Raw genomic sequence first — 15473 nt, forward strand, 5'->3', positions numbered from 1 at the left:
TAGACCGCCAGAATGTAATTTGAGTCTCAGTTGTGATCCGTGTATGATGGTAACTCCCGCCACTGGAGGGGAGTTTCTGTAACTGGTTCCATTTACTCTAACCTACAGTCAGACGTCACTGACCTTGTTTAGATCAAAGGCCAGCTGTTATTTAGTGTCAACTCAAGACTTCAGAGGTTCTGCATCATACCCTGCTGCTCATTGTTCTGTGGAGGTAACCCAGGCCCCATCAGCATCATCAGAGGGACTAGCTGAATTCCCCATCCTGGGAATTACCATATCTATCCACTCCCATTTCATTAGTGGGAATGATAAAAGTGGTATTCCTTTGCCCATCATTACACACAACACCCAGTATTATCCTTATAAGAGCTGGATGTACCTTACACCAGTAAAAAGCTCATGATGTTGAGGATGTTAATTGTGGCCTTGGTTTTTCAAAAGCAGCAACTGGGGGCTAACCTGTGTAACTAAGATGTCATGCAGATCCCTGCTGGAGGATCTGGCTTCAATTACAATATTATGCTGAGACCTGAATCTACATGGCTGGTTTCAGCTTTCATGATTTAAAGACTTGCAGGGCTCTACTTTATATGATACCTATCGATTTTTTTTCCCTGGTCCTGAGGCTCAGGTAACGGCACTGAAGTGATTTCTCTGCCACTTGGTAGCAGGTTTCCTTCCCCCTCGCTCTGAAGGAGTCCATCAGTGCACAGCTCAGCTGCTCAAATTGTGCGCTGGGTCCAGGATTTTGTCCTTTGGGAATGCTAATCATTTTTCAGTGACTGCCCATTTTTCAGAGCATATCCTGAGTATTCAGGGCTTCTCAGCCAACAATGTAGGTCATTATTTCCTATCTGATTCCTCACATGGTGCCTAACACCCCAGGAGCTCCCTCAAAACAAACATGCCGACAAATAGGCAGTGAGGCTTTTCAAGAATTGTGCGTGCACTGCAGTGGAAACTACATTTTGTCTGTGAATCCCAAGGGCCTGGTGTTGTGAGAGCTTTAATATTATAGAAGGGAGTGAGTAACTGGGCAAACCAGATTCTGCTAGCTTTAAAAAAAAAAAAAAAGCAGGAAAGAATTACCAGGAGACCAAACCCAGTAGGTGTATGACAAGTGAGAATGGATTCATATAAAAAGGTTAGTCAGATAAACTCCATTATGGCCTGCAGCTAACGGAGTGTGTAGGAGGGGAGAGGAACAGTGTGAGGCAGACCATTATAATCCTGACATATATCACTCTAACAGGGTTAGGGCTATGTTTTCTTTAGCTTTGAGTGACTACATTGCAGGTGGAGTTGCTGGCCTATCTGAATGGCGGGGTGGGTGTGAGCCCTCCAGAACAAAAGGGTGCCCTCCCAGGTGAGGGAGGGGCCACAGAGCTCAATGGTCAACAAATGAGAAACCAGGGACGGGGTGAAGGTTGCAGGCATAAAATGAGGGACTAGACTGGAACAGAGAGAGAACCCTAGACAATGTCCACTGCTCCAGGAAGGAGTCCATGAAGTTGATGGACTGACAGCCCTGGAGTCTGAAGTGTGTTACTTACCACAGATTAGCAACACCACCAGCAAAAGCAGAGCAGGCTTTTCCCTGGCTCAGCGTCTTGATACTGTTTTGGGGCAAGCATATGTAGGGAGAGATTAGTTTTATTTATGACAAAAATTGATTGAATTTTTTGCATCTCAGTGAATGTTCAGTCTGGCTTTTTTCTTCTTCTTTTTTATTTTTTCTTGAGCAAATACTTAAAGACTTCAGTGGTTAAAGTAGACCAAAACAAGAGGGGGAGCTTTCCATTTTGGTAATTGGATGTAGTGATGTGTGCTCGTACCATAGAAGCATAGATATGTATGACTGGAAGGGACTGTGTTAGGTCATCTAGTCCAGTCCCCTGCAATGAGGCGGGACTAAGTATTATCTAGATCATCCCTAACAGGTGTTCATCCCTGGAGGTTTTAAAGAACAGGTTAGACAGAAATTCCACAACCTCCCTATGTCCTTTGTTCCAATGCTTAACTACCCTTACAGTTAGGAATTTTATCCTAATATCTAACCTAAATCTTCCTTGCTCCCATTTAAGCCCGTTACTTCTTGTCCTGTCCTCAATGGTTAAGGAGAACAATTTATAACCTTCCTCTTCATAACAACCTTTTACATACTTGACAATTGTTATCATGTCCCCTCTGTTTTCTCTTCTCCAGACTAAACAAACCCAATTTGTTCAATCTTTCCTCATAGGTCATATTTTCTAGACCTTAAATCATTTTTGTTACTCTCCTCTGGACTTTCTCTATCTACTGAAGTGACATTGGATTGGCTTGTGTGACAGGACACTGAATGAGGGGGGACAAGGTATCTGAAAGCAGCCCATGTCCACAGACCTAGCCAGCCAAACAAAAAATGTGTGTTTAAGTGTGCATAAAGCAGTGTAGTGGAGTGAACATGTGTGAGTTCATGGAAAGCTCTTCTGGTAGCTTCTGCCGCTTCAGATTCTCTCACCTGATGAGTCCTCATGTCACAAGACCGCGAAGAGGCAGGAGGTGGTAGAAATCAGGAGAAACTGAATCCCCAATTGGAAGACAGAGAAAAGAAAGGGGAGCTTTATATTTGCTTTTAGCAAAGCAGCTGGAGGTATACTTCCTCCACATCTTTAATCCCTTGTCTGTTTTATTTACTTGAAGCACAGGCCTCGGTGTGGTGACTGGCCCCTCTGTCTGACTGACTCTTGGTGAAAGCATGGGATCCTGTGAGGACACCGACTCATCGGCTCTCCCTTGTGGGACTGGTGTCCAGACACAGGCCTCTGTGAGATTATTTTCTGGATGGTAGGGCTGAAGTCAGAAGTCAGGCTGCTGTGAGGTTATTGGATCAGCACCTCTCACGTCCATGGATGAAGCTACAGCACAGGACTTTGTAAGGTTCCTAGCTAAGGAGTCTACCTTCTTGGAATAACGTCAAGGCCCCACCCTCTCTGAGACTACCTGTCTCAACACCAGGTCGGTTGGTCTGATGTCAAGGGATACACTTATTTGCTCAGCATCTCTAGCATGTTTGGTTGATGTCTGTGATCACACTGACTTAGCACCTCTCTTTGGTGGGACTCATGCCAAAAGACATGCCACCATGATGTCAATGGATCATTACCTCAGTCTTGCAAGGCTGATTTCATGGTGCAGATTTCTGTGAGATCTGTAGTTCAGCATCTTTAGCTTCCTGTGCTGACGCCAAGGCCCAAGTCTCTGTGAGATCATTAGCTCAGCAAGATCTCTGCTTCTATTTCAGGAGGATGGCCTCATGGAGAAGTACAGAACGCATTGTGAAAGTTGACTCAAAGAATAATTTCGCTTTTCTTTTGCACAGAAGCATATTAATATCAAATGTCTATTAATGTGTCAAATATGGGCCAAACACACACAATAAACCCTGTATCACAAAACTATTTCTGGCCAGTTCTAACTTTTTACAAAGATGTAAATCAAAGATGTTTGTTTAATCCATTCATTCTGGATTGATGCTGCAAATTGCAGAGCACCTTCAACGCCCATGCAAATCAGTGCAAGTTGAAGATGCATAGCACTTTGCAGGATCAGGCCCTTAAAAAGATGCAGTTGGGGCCAAAATAGTGCACCTACAAATACCAACCCCAATCTATGGCCATCAACATTTGAAAATGGATCTCATACTATCTTGGTTGGGAGAAAGACGAAGGAACTAATGTATTATACAGAGGAGTGTAGGAAGAAGTTTGAATAAAACCAGCTTCATGAAGTGGCATTTCCTTAGGGCAGATTTTTTTTTTTAAGCATACCCTGTGCAATGTCAGATATACCATGAGCCTTCCTGCAGCAGTAAATTGGCTCAGATCATACATTTACATACCAGCTTTGCTCACCCACTTTCAGATGGCATCAGCCTCCACGAGTCTCATGAGCATTCCTAAGGCTTCTCAGGTGCATGGCTAACAGTACTCAGAGAATTCACCCAGATCAGGAGATGTGTCAATGAGAGAAGGCTGGGCAGAGCAGAGAGGGAGACTGAGTAATAGACAAAATAGCAGCTCAGCAGCTACATGCCACATGTGAACAAGCGAAACAGCCCTAGGCCTGCTGTTTGGATAATGACAACTTGTCCTTATGGTCTCAGACAATATGCACCAAAGTCCTGAAGGAATCATATTGCCATCTAGATTTTCTCAACTTCTATTTGAGTAATGAACTACATATTATTCCCAGCCTCCCACATAATAAACCCAAATAATACTCTTCCTAATGGATTGTCACCATCCACTAGAGTCTTATCATATTTCCCTTTTATCTGCTTCCTGAAATATGTGGCTGACTAAAAATTGCTATGAGGTCCCTTCGGTATGGAAAGAGATGGTACTTTATCCTGGGAGTGGGCTCATTTAGTCTCCTTTAACTAAAGGTTACGTATATTCAGCAAGAATTGCCTGTCTGAGACAATGAAAAAGATGCCACTACAGTAAATTACAAAAGAAAATTCCAGGGCAGCAGGGCTGGGGGGATGTAGTTGCTACTGAATTCACTTTGTACACTGTGTGAACACAACCTGTCTCTTTAATTCTGTTCTGCTAAATGTGGAACTGTTTTCTGATGTTTCAAATCATTAAATCAGATCCTGAGAGAGGCTGAACACCCACTGCCCTTACATCATGAACTGAATTGTGCTTTTACACAAGCAAAATTCCTATTGAATTCAATTGTGGGAAAGATCTTGATTTTGCTGATTTCCCAATTTTCCACTGGGAAAAAAGAAATATAATATTTTGTTTGGGTCCTGATTTGGAATATTTTGAGTTTTTTGAACTAACCCAAACCAGTTTCCAATCAGTCAATAAAACATTGAACTGCATTTCTCTAGCTGCACATTGCCTTATGAGAGTTGTAGTTTGGGAATGTGGGAGTATTCTCTCATATAGGCCAAGTTCCCTAGAGGATTACATCTCCCATAATGCAATCCAAACTTCCCTTTAACCAAACTTCAGAGAAGTCAGATAACTCTAAGTGCATCTTGAGAGTCTGGCTAGGCAGCTTGTCCCAAACAGTAGAATGGAGACATCAGTCTCCCAAACTACAACTCCCATGAGGCAATGCACCAAAATGGGGGTGGGGAGTTTAATGTTGAAATTACTCAAAATTAAGTAGTTCAGATCATTTCAACAAACTGAAATGAATTTTTTTGATATTTCACAATAAAAATTTTCTGGAATTTTTCATTCTGTGAAAAAAGTTTAAATTTTAACTTTTGTTCCAATTTGGGAAAAGAACAAATGTCGGAATTTCCCAGGGGATAGACATTCTGAATTTTGCTCAGCTCTACTGTTAAGTGACCTGTAGGACTAAGATTTAGGGAGGCACCATTAACCTGACTATATTTCTGGCTTCCCCTTAGGTTCCAGAAGCATAGAGAAAACAGGCCACCCACTCAAACCCTCTGTTTAGTTCTTAGTGTTAGACCCTGTCTACACTGGCAAGTTTGTGCACCGTAAAGCAGCTTTGAGCGGTTTAACTCCCAAGGCGTACACACTGCCAAGCCACTCAGTGCACAGAAACTGTGCAGATGCAGCGATCTTTAAAAAATCACCTCAACAAGGTGCGGTGCCAGTGTAGACACCCTGGTGATTACAGCGCTGCTGTTCTCACCTCTCTGGCCATCAGTTTGAACTCGACTGCCCTGCCCTCGGGTGACCAACCGTCAGCCCCACCCCGTACATTCTTTTGCAAATTTGAAAGTCCCCTTCCTGTTTGCATGGTGATGTGTGCAGTGGTCTCAGTGCATCTTTCCAGGTGGCCATACCTGCTCCACTCACCAGATGATCCCCCCCTTGGAGCAGTGCCGAGCTGCTGGACCTCATTGGTATTTGGGGAGAGGAGGCTGTCCAGTCCCCACTGCACTCCAGCCATAGGAATTATGATACCTACAGACAGATTTCTCGATACATGATAGAAAAGGGCCATGACCGGGACACACTGCAGTGCAGGGGCAAAGTGAAGGAGCTGCAGAACGCCTACCATAAGGTGCAGGAGGCAAACTGCCGCTCCAGTGCTGCGCCCAAGAGCTGCTGGTTTTACAAAGAGCTGGACACGATACTCGGTGGTGACCCCACCTCCACTGTGACGTCCCCTGTGGATACTTCATTGGCTTCATTGCCAGTCGAGAGTGGACCGAGCCAGGAGGAGGCAATATTGGCTGAAGAGGGGGAGGTGGAACCAGAGGCAGAGAATGGCTGGAAGGCCAGAGATGCATGCAGCCAGGAGCTCTTTTCTACCCCGGAGGAGCCTAGCTAGTCACAGCAGGTGGATATTGGTGAAGCGCAAACAGGAGAGGAGGCCTCTGGTAAGTGGATCTGATTTTGGGAATTGCTGAAGCAAGTTGTTGGGGCCAGGAGGGTTGCAGAAAGCAGGCTTGTCTCCCACCGCATGCCTAGTCTGAGCAGAGGAACAGGCTGTTGATACACTCCCTCATTTCACATGAATCTCCCTCAGAGATCTCCAGGAAACTCTCATGGTGATACTGGGCAATCTGCTCCCACAGGTTCCTCAGCGGAGCTGCTTTGTTTCTTGCCCCATGAATGGTAACTTTCCTGCGCCGCTGTGCCGTCATGGGGAGTGGGGGGGACCATAGCTCCACACAGGCTAGCCACACAGCAGGCAGGGCGGAAGATGCAGGCTTGGAGAAGACCCTCCCTTGATTCCCTGCTCACCCTCAGCAGTGAGATCTTCCAAAATGATCACCTCCTGTGGAAAGTGTGGGGACAGGAATGATTATCAGGCCATCCCCTACAGTGCTGGCTCTCCCCAAGTGCCCAGGATCCACGTGCCCAGTGTACAGCAGGGTCCGGGAACAGTGATTTACCCTGCCCCTGTGGCTACTCACCATTCTGGGGTCTTGTGGCTTATGTGTGCTTACCTGGAGTCAGCCAGTTAGTGTCAGGTGTGTGAATACTGGCTGTGTTTTAAAGCACTGAAACAGTGTTGTCTGTGTTGCAAACAATACTGCTTCCGTAAAATATTGCATTTAAACTTCACAGAAATTACCTTGGGAGGCCAGCCTCCCTTATCAGCGGCAGAACAATTGCGAAGAATTAGAAAACGTCCAAGAACAACTAAGGAGGACTTTATGCATAAGATTATGATGCACTCCGCCACGGAGAAAAAGTAATTGAAGGAGTGGCAGGACAGCGAGAAGAGGGACCGAAAGAAGAATGTGGGACATCAGAAGCCACGGAGCGGTTCTTAAACATTATGAAGCACCAAGTGGATACGCTTCAGGCGATACTAGCTCTTCAAACCGAGCAGCTCCATGCCCACCTCCCCTGCAGCCGCTGTCGAAAAACTCTTTCCCATGCACCCCTGCTCCCCCCACACTGCCAACCCACTCATCAACCTCCCATGTCCACTCCCTACCTGCAGTATTCCACTCCTCCCACATCACAGTCCAGCACTGTGGACTCCCAATACCCACTGCACTAAACACACATCCGTCTGCAGTTTGGCCCTGCTGAAGTACAGCACCCGCTGCATCGTACTCCAGAGGAGAAGGTTGGGTATGATCCCTGGACATACTCAAATCTGTAGCTGTCCAGGGACCCCTCCTCCTCTTGAGACCTTCCATTCCCCCTGCTGATGAATTTTTTTGTTTGACTCTCTCCTCTAGTGGTTGTCTTTCAATAAAAGAATTGTGTTTGTTTGAAAGCAATCTTTATTCTATTAAGTGAAAGCAAAAAGAGCACTGCAAAGCAACATACAATTATGTTAAGGCCCCTTTCTACATGCCTCCAGCTTTCATCCAGACCACGCCACACGATCCATTGTCTACAGCCAAGCTCTACGATACAACCGCATTTGCTCCAACCCCTCAGACAGAGACAAACACCTACAAGATCTCTATCAAGCATTCTTACAACTACAGTACTCACCTGCTGAAGTGAAGAAACAGATTGACAGAGCCAGAAGAGTACCCAGAAGTTACCTACTACAGGACAGGCCCAACAAAGAAAATAACAGAACGCCACTAGCCATCACCTTCAGCCCCCAACTAAAACCCTCTCCAACGCATCATCAAGGATCTTCAACCTATCCTGAAGGACGACCCATCATTCTCACAGGTCTTGGGAGACAGGCCAGTCCTTGCTTGCAGACAGCCCCCCAACCTGAAGCAAATACTCAGCAGCAACCACACACCACACAACAGAACCACTAACCCAGGAACCTATCTTTGCAACAAAGCCCGTTGCCAACTGTGTCCACATATCTATTCAGGGGACACCATCATAGGGCCTAATCACATCAGCCACACTATCAGAGGCTCGTTCACCTGCACATCTACCAATGTGAGATATGCCATCATGTGCCAGCAATGCCCCTCTGCCATGTACATTGGGCAAACTGGACAGTCTCTACGTAAAAGAATAAATGGACACAAATCAGATGTCAAGAATTATAACGTTCAAAAACCAGTCGGAGAACACTTCAATCTCTTTGGTCACTCGATTACAGACCTAAAAGTGGCAATTCTGCAACAAAGAAACTTCAGAAACAGACTCCAACGAGAGACTGCTGAATTGGAATTAATTTGCAAACTGGATACAATTAACAGGCTTGAATAAAGACTGGGAGTGGATGGGTCATTACACAAAGTAAAACTATTTCCCCATGTTTATTCCCCCTCGCTGTTCCTCAGACGTTCTTGTCAACTGCTGGAAATGGCCCACCTTGACTATCACTACAAAAGATTTTTTTTCCCCCACTCTCCTGCTGGTAATAGCTCACCTGACCTGATCACTCTCCTTACAGTGTGTATGGTAACACCCACTGTTTCATGTTCTCTGTGTATATAAATCTCCCCACTGTATTTTCCACTGAATGCATCCGATGAAGTGAGCTGTAGCTCACAAAAGCTTATGCTCAAATAAATTTGTTAGTCTCTAAGGTGTCACTAGTCCTCCTTTTCTTTTCGCAGATACAGACTAACATGGCTGCTACTCTGAAACTCTTCTTGCATCATGTGCACCAATTGCCTCCTAGCATCTCAAGCACTGCAATCCCGAGCATAGCAACAAATATTAGTGTCTTTCAGCTTCAAATTGCTGCCTCAAGGCATCCCTGATCCTTATGGCCCCGCGCTATGCCCCTCTAACAGCCCTGGTCTCTGGCTGTTCAAACTCAGCCTCCAGGCACTGAGCCTCTGTGGTCCAGCCCTGAGTGAAGCTTTCACCCTTCCCTTCACAAATATTATGGAGCATACAACACGCAGCTATAAGCATAGGAATATTGTCATTGGCCATTTCCAGCTTCCCATACAGGCATCACCAGCGGCTTTTAAAAAGCCAAATGCACACTCCACAGTCATTCTGCACTTGCTCCGCCTGTTGAACCGCTCCTTGCTGCTGTCAAGTTGCCCCGTGTATGGCTTCATAAGCCACAGCATTAAGGGGTAGGTGGGGTCTCTCAGGATCACAATGGGCATTTCAACTTCCCCTATGGGTGATCTTCTGGTCTGGGAAGAAAGTCCAGCTCGCAGCTTCTTGAACAGGCTGGTGTTCCGAAAGATGTGTGCATCATGCACCTTTCCGGACCAGCCTGCGTTAATATCTGTGAAACGCCCATGGTAATCCACAAGCGCCTGGAGAACCATTAAGAAATACCCCTTGCAATTAATGTACTCAGTGGCTAGGTGGTCTGGTGTCAGAATTGGAATGTGCGTGCCATCTATTGCCCCTCCACAGTTAGGGAAGCCCATTTGTGCAAAGCCATCCGCAATCTCACGCATGTTGCCCAGAATCACGGTCTTTCGGAGCAGGATGAGATTAATGGCCCTGCACGCTTGCATCAACATGACTCCAGCGGTCACTTTTTCCACTCTGAACTGGTCAGCAACCAATCAGTAGCAATCTGGAGTATCCAGTTTCCACAGTCCAATCGCCACGCGCTTCTCCAGCGACAGGGCAGCTCTCATTCTCGCGCCCTTGTGCCGCAGGGCTGGTGCGAGCTCATCACAAAGTCCCATGAATGTGGCTTTCCTCATGCGAAAGTTCTGCAGCCACTGCTCATCATCCCGGATGTGCATGACGATGTCTTCCCACCACTCAGTGCTTGTTTCAACACTTATTTCAATGGTCAACACCTCCGTGAATGCCACAAGCATTCTTGTGTTATAGCTACTACATGTGGCGAGATCAGTGTCGCACTCCTCTTGCCTTTGTAGTTTAAGGAATAACTCCACTGCCACTCGTGACGTGTTTGCTGGTCAGTGCAAACAGCATTCTTGTCAACAGTGCGGGATCCATTCCTGCAGCCAGAAAGAGGCAGGGCAGGGCGCGCAGTACACAAACCGTTGAAAGATGGCCCCAAAGGCAGACGGAAGCACAGGGATTGCTGGGATGCAAAGCAATGCATCACGGTGGCGGGGGGGTACAGGACCCCCTCCTCCTTCCCACAACTCTTAGCGGCAAAATAGAAAGAGGTGCTCTGTGGGATAGCTGCCCAGAGTGCACCGCTCTGAATAGCGCTGCAAGTGTGAACGCGCTATTGCGCAGGCAGCTGTCAGTGTGAGTACACAACAGCGGTTTCCCTTCGGCACTCTCTGAGCAGCGCTGTGACTGCCGGTGCTGTAACTCTGCAAGTGTAGACGTGCCCTTATACAGATGACCCAGAATATCAAACTGCCTAATACATGTCTATTCCAGTTCCAGGCTCTTCAGTGAACAAAAAAAAATGCCCAAGGAGGAGCTTACTCAGAAAAAAAATTAGTCTCTGCCACTTGGGGTTCCTGTGAACCATCTGCTTTGCCAAGGTCATCACTCACCATGGGCATGAACACTGTTAAGGCAAACACTAGTGGGTGCCTCCCCATCTTAAACACCCTTTCTTCTCCTCTAAAACTAGCAACAATCGGAAAATGAGAGCAAAGCCAAGCCTGCTGTACAAATAAATACTAAAAAAAACCTGCAAGGATTTCAGGATGTTTCACTTCCTAGAAGCCTTTTGGGCCGTCTGCCAGATGAGTGACAGATCAAGATGCCTCCCAGTCCCTCCTAAGAAATGGCATCAGATAGCAGACTAATTTAATAGAGCCCGGTGACTGAGGTTAGCCCTGCTGTCATACCAGCACACGAGGGAGAAGAGAATCATCAAGAAGTCTAGGTAGGAGGTGATGGACAAGGCCGGTGAGTTATGCAATCCCTCTTATGGAAAGGTCTTTGAGAAGTTGGGTGCATGTAACAGGCCTGAGCCTTGGCTATAGCCAAAGAATACCTCATATACTACATGAGTAGGGGATGCAAAAGTGCCCTTTGTGCTCCCACAATCCTGAGCTATCCAGTTACCAGGCTGTTCCCTGGCATAATCCAGAACAACCAGAAAGCTAAACTAATCTACACTGGCTACCCATAGTCCCACAAGGCAGCGTCAGCAGCCACTGATTGCGGAGGAGCAGGGACATCCTAATTGTGTATCTTTGCCAGCCATAGGGAAAGATAGGTAAGAGGTACTTACTCTCTTACACCTTCCAGTGTGTGTTAGGGTCACTTTGTGCTGACGGGGTGGCATGCAACAATCCTAGAACTGTTAATGATGGAGGTTGACATGTTAGAAAAGAGGGTCTTCTCCGTCTCTCTCTGTAGGCTCCTGTTATTAAAGTAAAACCTTCTGGTTTTAACAATTCAATTCTTCTAAAACAAATCACAACTTTTAAACCTTTGGGATGCTGTGTCATGCAAGTGGTGCTCAGAGACTATCGTGATGGCCAGCAATATTAAACACATAGACAGGTGCCTCACATAAACTTATTCCAACATGTCAGCACAAGTGCTGTAAGCAGATGTGACTTGGTTTGGAGTTGATATGTTCACCTTGGTGGAAACTGCAAAGAAAAAGCAGATTTAGAAAGCTTTTCAGAATACAAAATGAATGGCCAGTTCCCTACAACGCTCAGAATGGGCGTTGGGCTTGGGAATTTCACTGGCGGGAAAGCATGCAGAAGTAAGTGTAGTGTATATAATGACAGTGCAGTACTTAACTAAGCCCAGAGAGACGAAGCAAGGAGTGTGCAGCTGCAAAAAGGAATATTTCTCACGTTTACATTTCTATTATACTCCAACCTCCTCCTGTTTTCTGAATGATTTAGATATCCCGAACAACCAGCCTTTTGGAACGTGTATTCATTTACCAACTATCTGACTAAAGATCAAAAATGTCACACAGCTAGACAGTGACAGCAATGGGACCAGAACCCAGGAATCCTACTACCCAATCTCTTGCATGTAAAACCAAAATGGTAACATATGAGGGACCATATTCTTCCCTGCACTGTGGTGGCTTTATGCCACATTGATGCTCAAAGCAGACATAAAGCCAGAGTAGCTGGCTAGTGGAGGATGATCGCAGGGTAGGAGACTCTTCTGATGGGGAAGTGTCAGAGTAACAGTTCTTCCATCTCCTTGTGATCAATGGTGGAGAAGGAAGGACGGTCTGTTGGGTAGAGCGCTAGAATAAGGCCATGTTAGCACTACAAACTGTGGTCAACGCAAGTTACATCACCAAACAGTTGTCAAAGTTTGTGTGTCACTTGGGTGTATGCATACTTGTCTGCTTGCGTCAATGCTGCACATACTCACCAGGACTGCCCATGTCAATGCAAAGTACTCCACTTGGGAAGGAACAAGTAATTGCACATACACAAAATAGGAAATGATGACCTAGGCTGGCGTACTATGGAAAGGAATCTGGGAGTTCTAGTGAATCACAAGCTAAATATCAGTCAATAGTGTAACACTCGTGCAAAAAAGCAAACATCATTCTAGAGGTATCAGCAGGACTTTTGTAAGTAAGAGACGAGAAGTAATTCTTCCACTCTACTCCGCACTGATAAGGCCTCAGCTGGAGTATTGTGTCCTGTTCTGGGTGCCACATTTCAGGAAAGATGTAAACACATTGGAGAAAATCCAGAGAAGAGCAACAAAAATGGGTCTAGAAAATATGAGCCTCCTATGAGGGAAGATTGAAAAAATTGGGTTTGTTTGGTCTGGAGAAGAGAAGGCTGAGAGGGAACGTGATATGTTTTCAGGTACATAAACGGTTGTTACAAGGCTGAGAGTGAAAAATTGTTCTGGTTAATCAGTGGTCTTAAATTACAGCAAGGTAGGTTTAAGTTGGACATTAGGAAAAACTTCCTGTCTGTCAGAGTAGTTAGGCACTGGAACAAATTGCCTAAGGAGGTTGTGGAATCTCGTCATGGGAGGTTTTTAAGAACAGGTTAGACAAACACCTGTCAGGAATAGTCTAGTTATTACATAGTCCTGCCTTGATGCAGGTGGCTGGATGAGATCACCTATTGTGGGCTCTTCCAGTCCTACACTTTTATGATTCAGTGAAAGTGCTGTGTGCTACAGGCTGCCATCCAGCAATATGCCTTTGGGGAAATTTTCGCAATCTGTTGTGGGGCAGAAATGACTCATCCAAAACTCTCTGAGGCCTAGGGGTCAAATTCCCAGCAAGCAACTTTCTCTATCCCATAATTTTCATGCCCTTTTAAAAAAAATCCCACAAACCCAGGCAGCACTTTCCAGTGTCTGCCATCTCTGACAGACGCATGGAACCTGCAGAGCTCTGCACTATTCTCATGAACATCGCAAATACCAGACACATGATCCTCCTGTATTTGCAGACCTGCCGGAAGTACTGCAACAACAGGTGACATGCTGATTTCTTTGAGGACAGTTTGCTGAGGGACATAGTGACTAACCAACTGAAGGCAGTTGTTGGTGTTCACGGAGCAGCTGTAGACCGCAAGACTCCGCTTGTGGGTGGAAGAAACAAGCACTGATTGGTGGGATGGCATCGCGAGGTTTGGGAGGATGAGCAGTTGCTGCAGAACTTTCATTTTATTTATATTCCTGGATCTGTGTACTGAGCTCAACCCAGCCCTCCAATGCAGGGACACCAGACTGAAGGCTGCACTGAGAGTAGAAAAGCGAATGGTGAGTGCTCTGTGGAAGCTTGCCATGCCAGATGGCTAACGATCAGTGAGACATCATTTTGGAGTTGGAAAATCCAAAGTGAGGGCTGTTGTCATTCACGTGTGTAGGGCTATTAATTGTTGCTGCACAAGACTGTCCGTAATGTGCAGGACATAGCAGATGGATTTGTAGCAATGGGGTTTCCTGAACTGCAGTGTGACGATAGCACACAGATTCCCCATTTTGGCACCAGCCCACCTTGCCACAGATAAGACTATTGAATAGAAAAGTCCATAAACCCATAAAAACAGCCATACTGGGTCAGGCCAATCGTCCATCTAACCCACTATCCTGTGTTCCGAGAGTGGCCAGTGCCAGGTGCTTCAAAGGGAATGAACAGACCAGGTCAATTATCAAGTGATCCATCCCCTGCTGTCCAGCACCAGCTTCTGGCAGTCAGAGGCTTAGGGACACCCAGAGCATAGGGTGGCATCCCTGACAATTCTGGCTAATAGCCATTGATGGACCTATCCTCCCTGAACTTGTCTAGTTGTTTCTTGAATCCGGTTATGTTTTTGGCCTTTACAATATCCCCTGGCAATGAATTCCACAGGTAGACTGTATGCTGTGTGAAGTACTTCCTTATATTTGTTTTAAACCTGTTGCCTATTAATTTCATTGGTGACCCCTGGTTTTTGTGTTATGTGAAGGGGTGAGTAACACTTCAATTTCTCCACCCATTCATGGTTTTATAAATCACTATCATATCCCTCTTTACTCAGCTCTTTATTAAAAGGAACAGGCCCAGTCTTTTTAATCTCTTCTCATAAGGAAGCTGTTCCATACCCCTAATCATTTGTGTTGTCTTTCGCTGTACCTTTTCTAATTCTAGTATATCTTTTTTGAGATGGGGGTGAGCAGAGCTACATACCATGGCTTTACATAGAGACATTATGATATTTTCTAATTTGTTATATATCCCTTTCCTAATGGTTCCTAACAGTCTGTTAGCTTTTTTGACTGCTGCTGCACATTGAGTGGATGTTTTCAGAGAAACGATGACTCCAAGATCTCTTTCTTGAGTAGCAACATCTAATTTAGACCTCATCATTTTGTGTGTACAGTGGGGATTGTGTTTTCCCATGTGCATTACTCTGCATTTGTCAACATTGAATTTCATTTGCCATTTTATTGCCCAGTCATGCAGTTTTGTGAGATCCCTTTGTAACTCTTCACAATCAGCTTTGGACTTAACTATCTTGAGTAATTTTGTACCAGCTGCAAACTTTGCTACCTCACTGTTTACCCCTTTTTCCAGACCATATACGAATATGTTGAACAGCACTGGTCCCAGTACAGATCCCTGGGGGGGCACCACTATTTACCTCTCTCCATTCTGAAAACTGACCATTTAGTCCAACCCTTTGTTTCCTTTCAACTAGTTACTGATCCCCGAGAGGACCTTCCCTCTTATCCCATGACTCCTTA

Source organism: Eretmochelys imbricata, chromosome 3 (genome assembly GCF_965152235.1).
Source record: "Eretmochelys imbricata isolate rEreImb1 chromosome 3, rEreImb1.hap1, whole genome shotgun sequence".
Classification (NCBI taxonomy): Eukaryota; Metazoa; Chordata; order Testudines; family Cheloniidae; genus Eretmochelys; species Eretmochelys imbricata.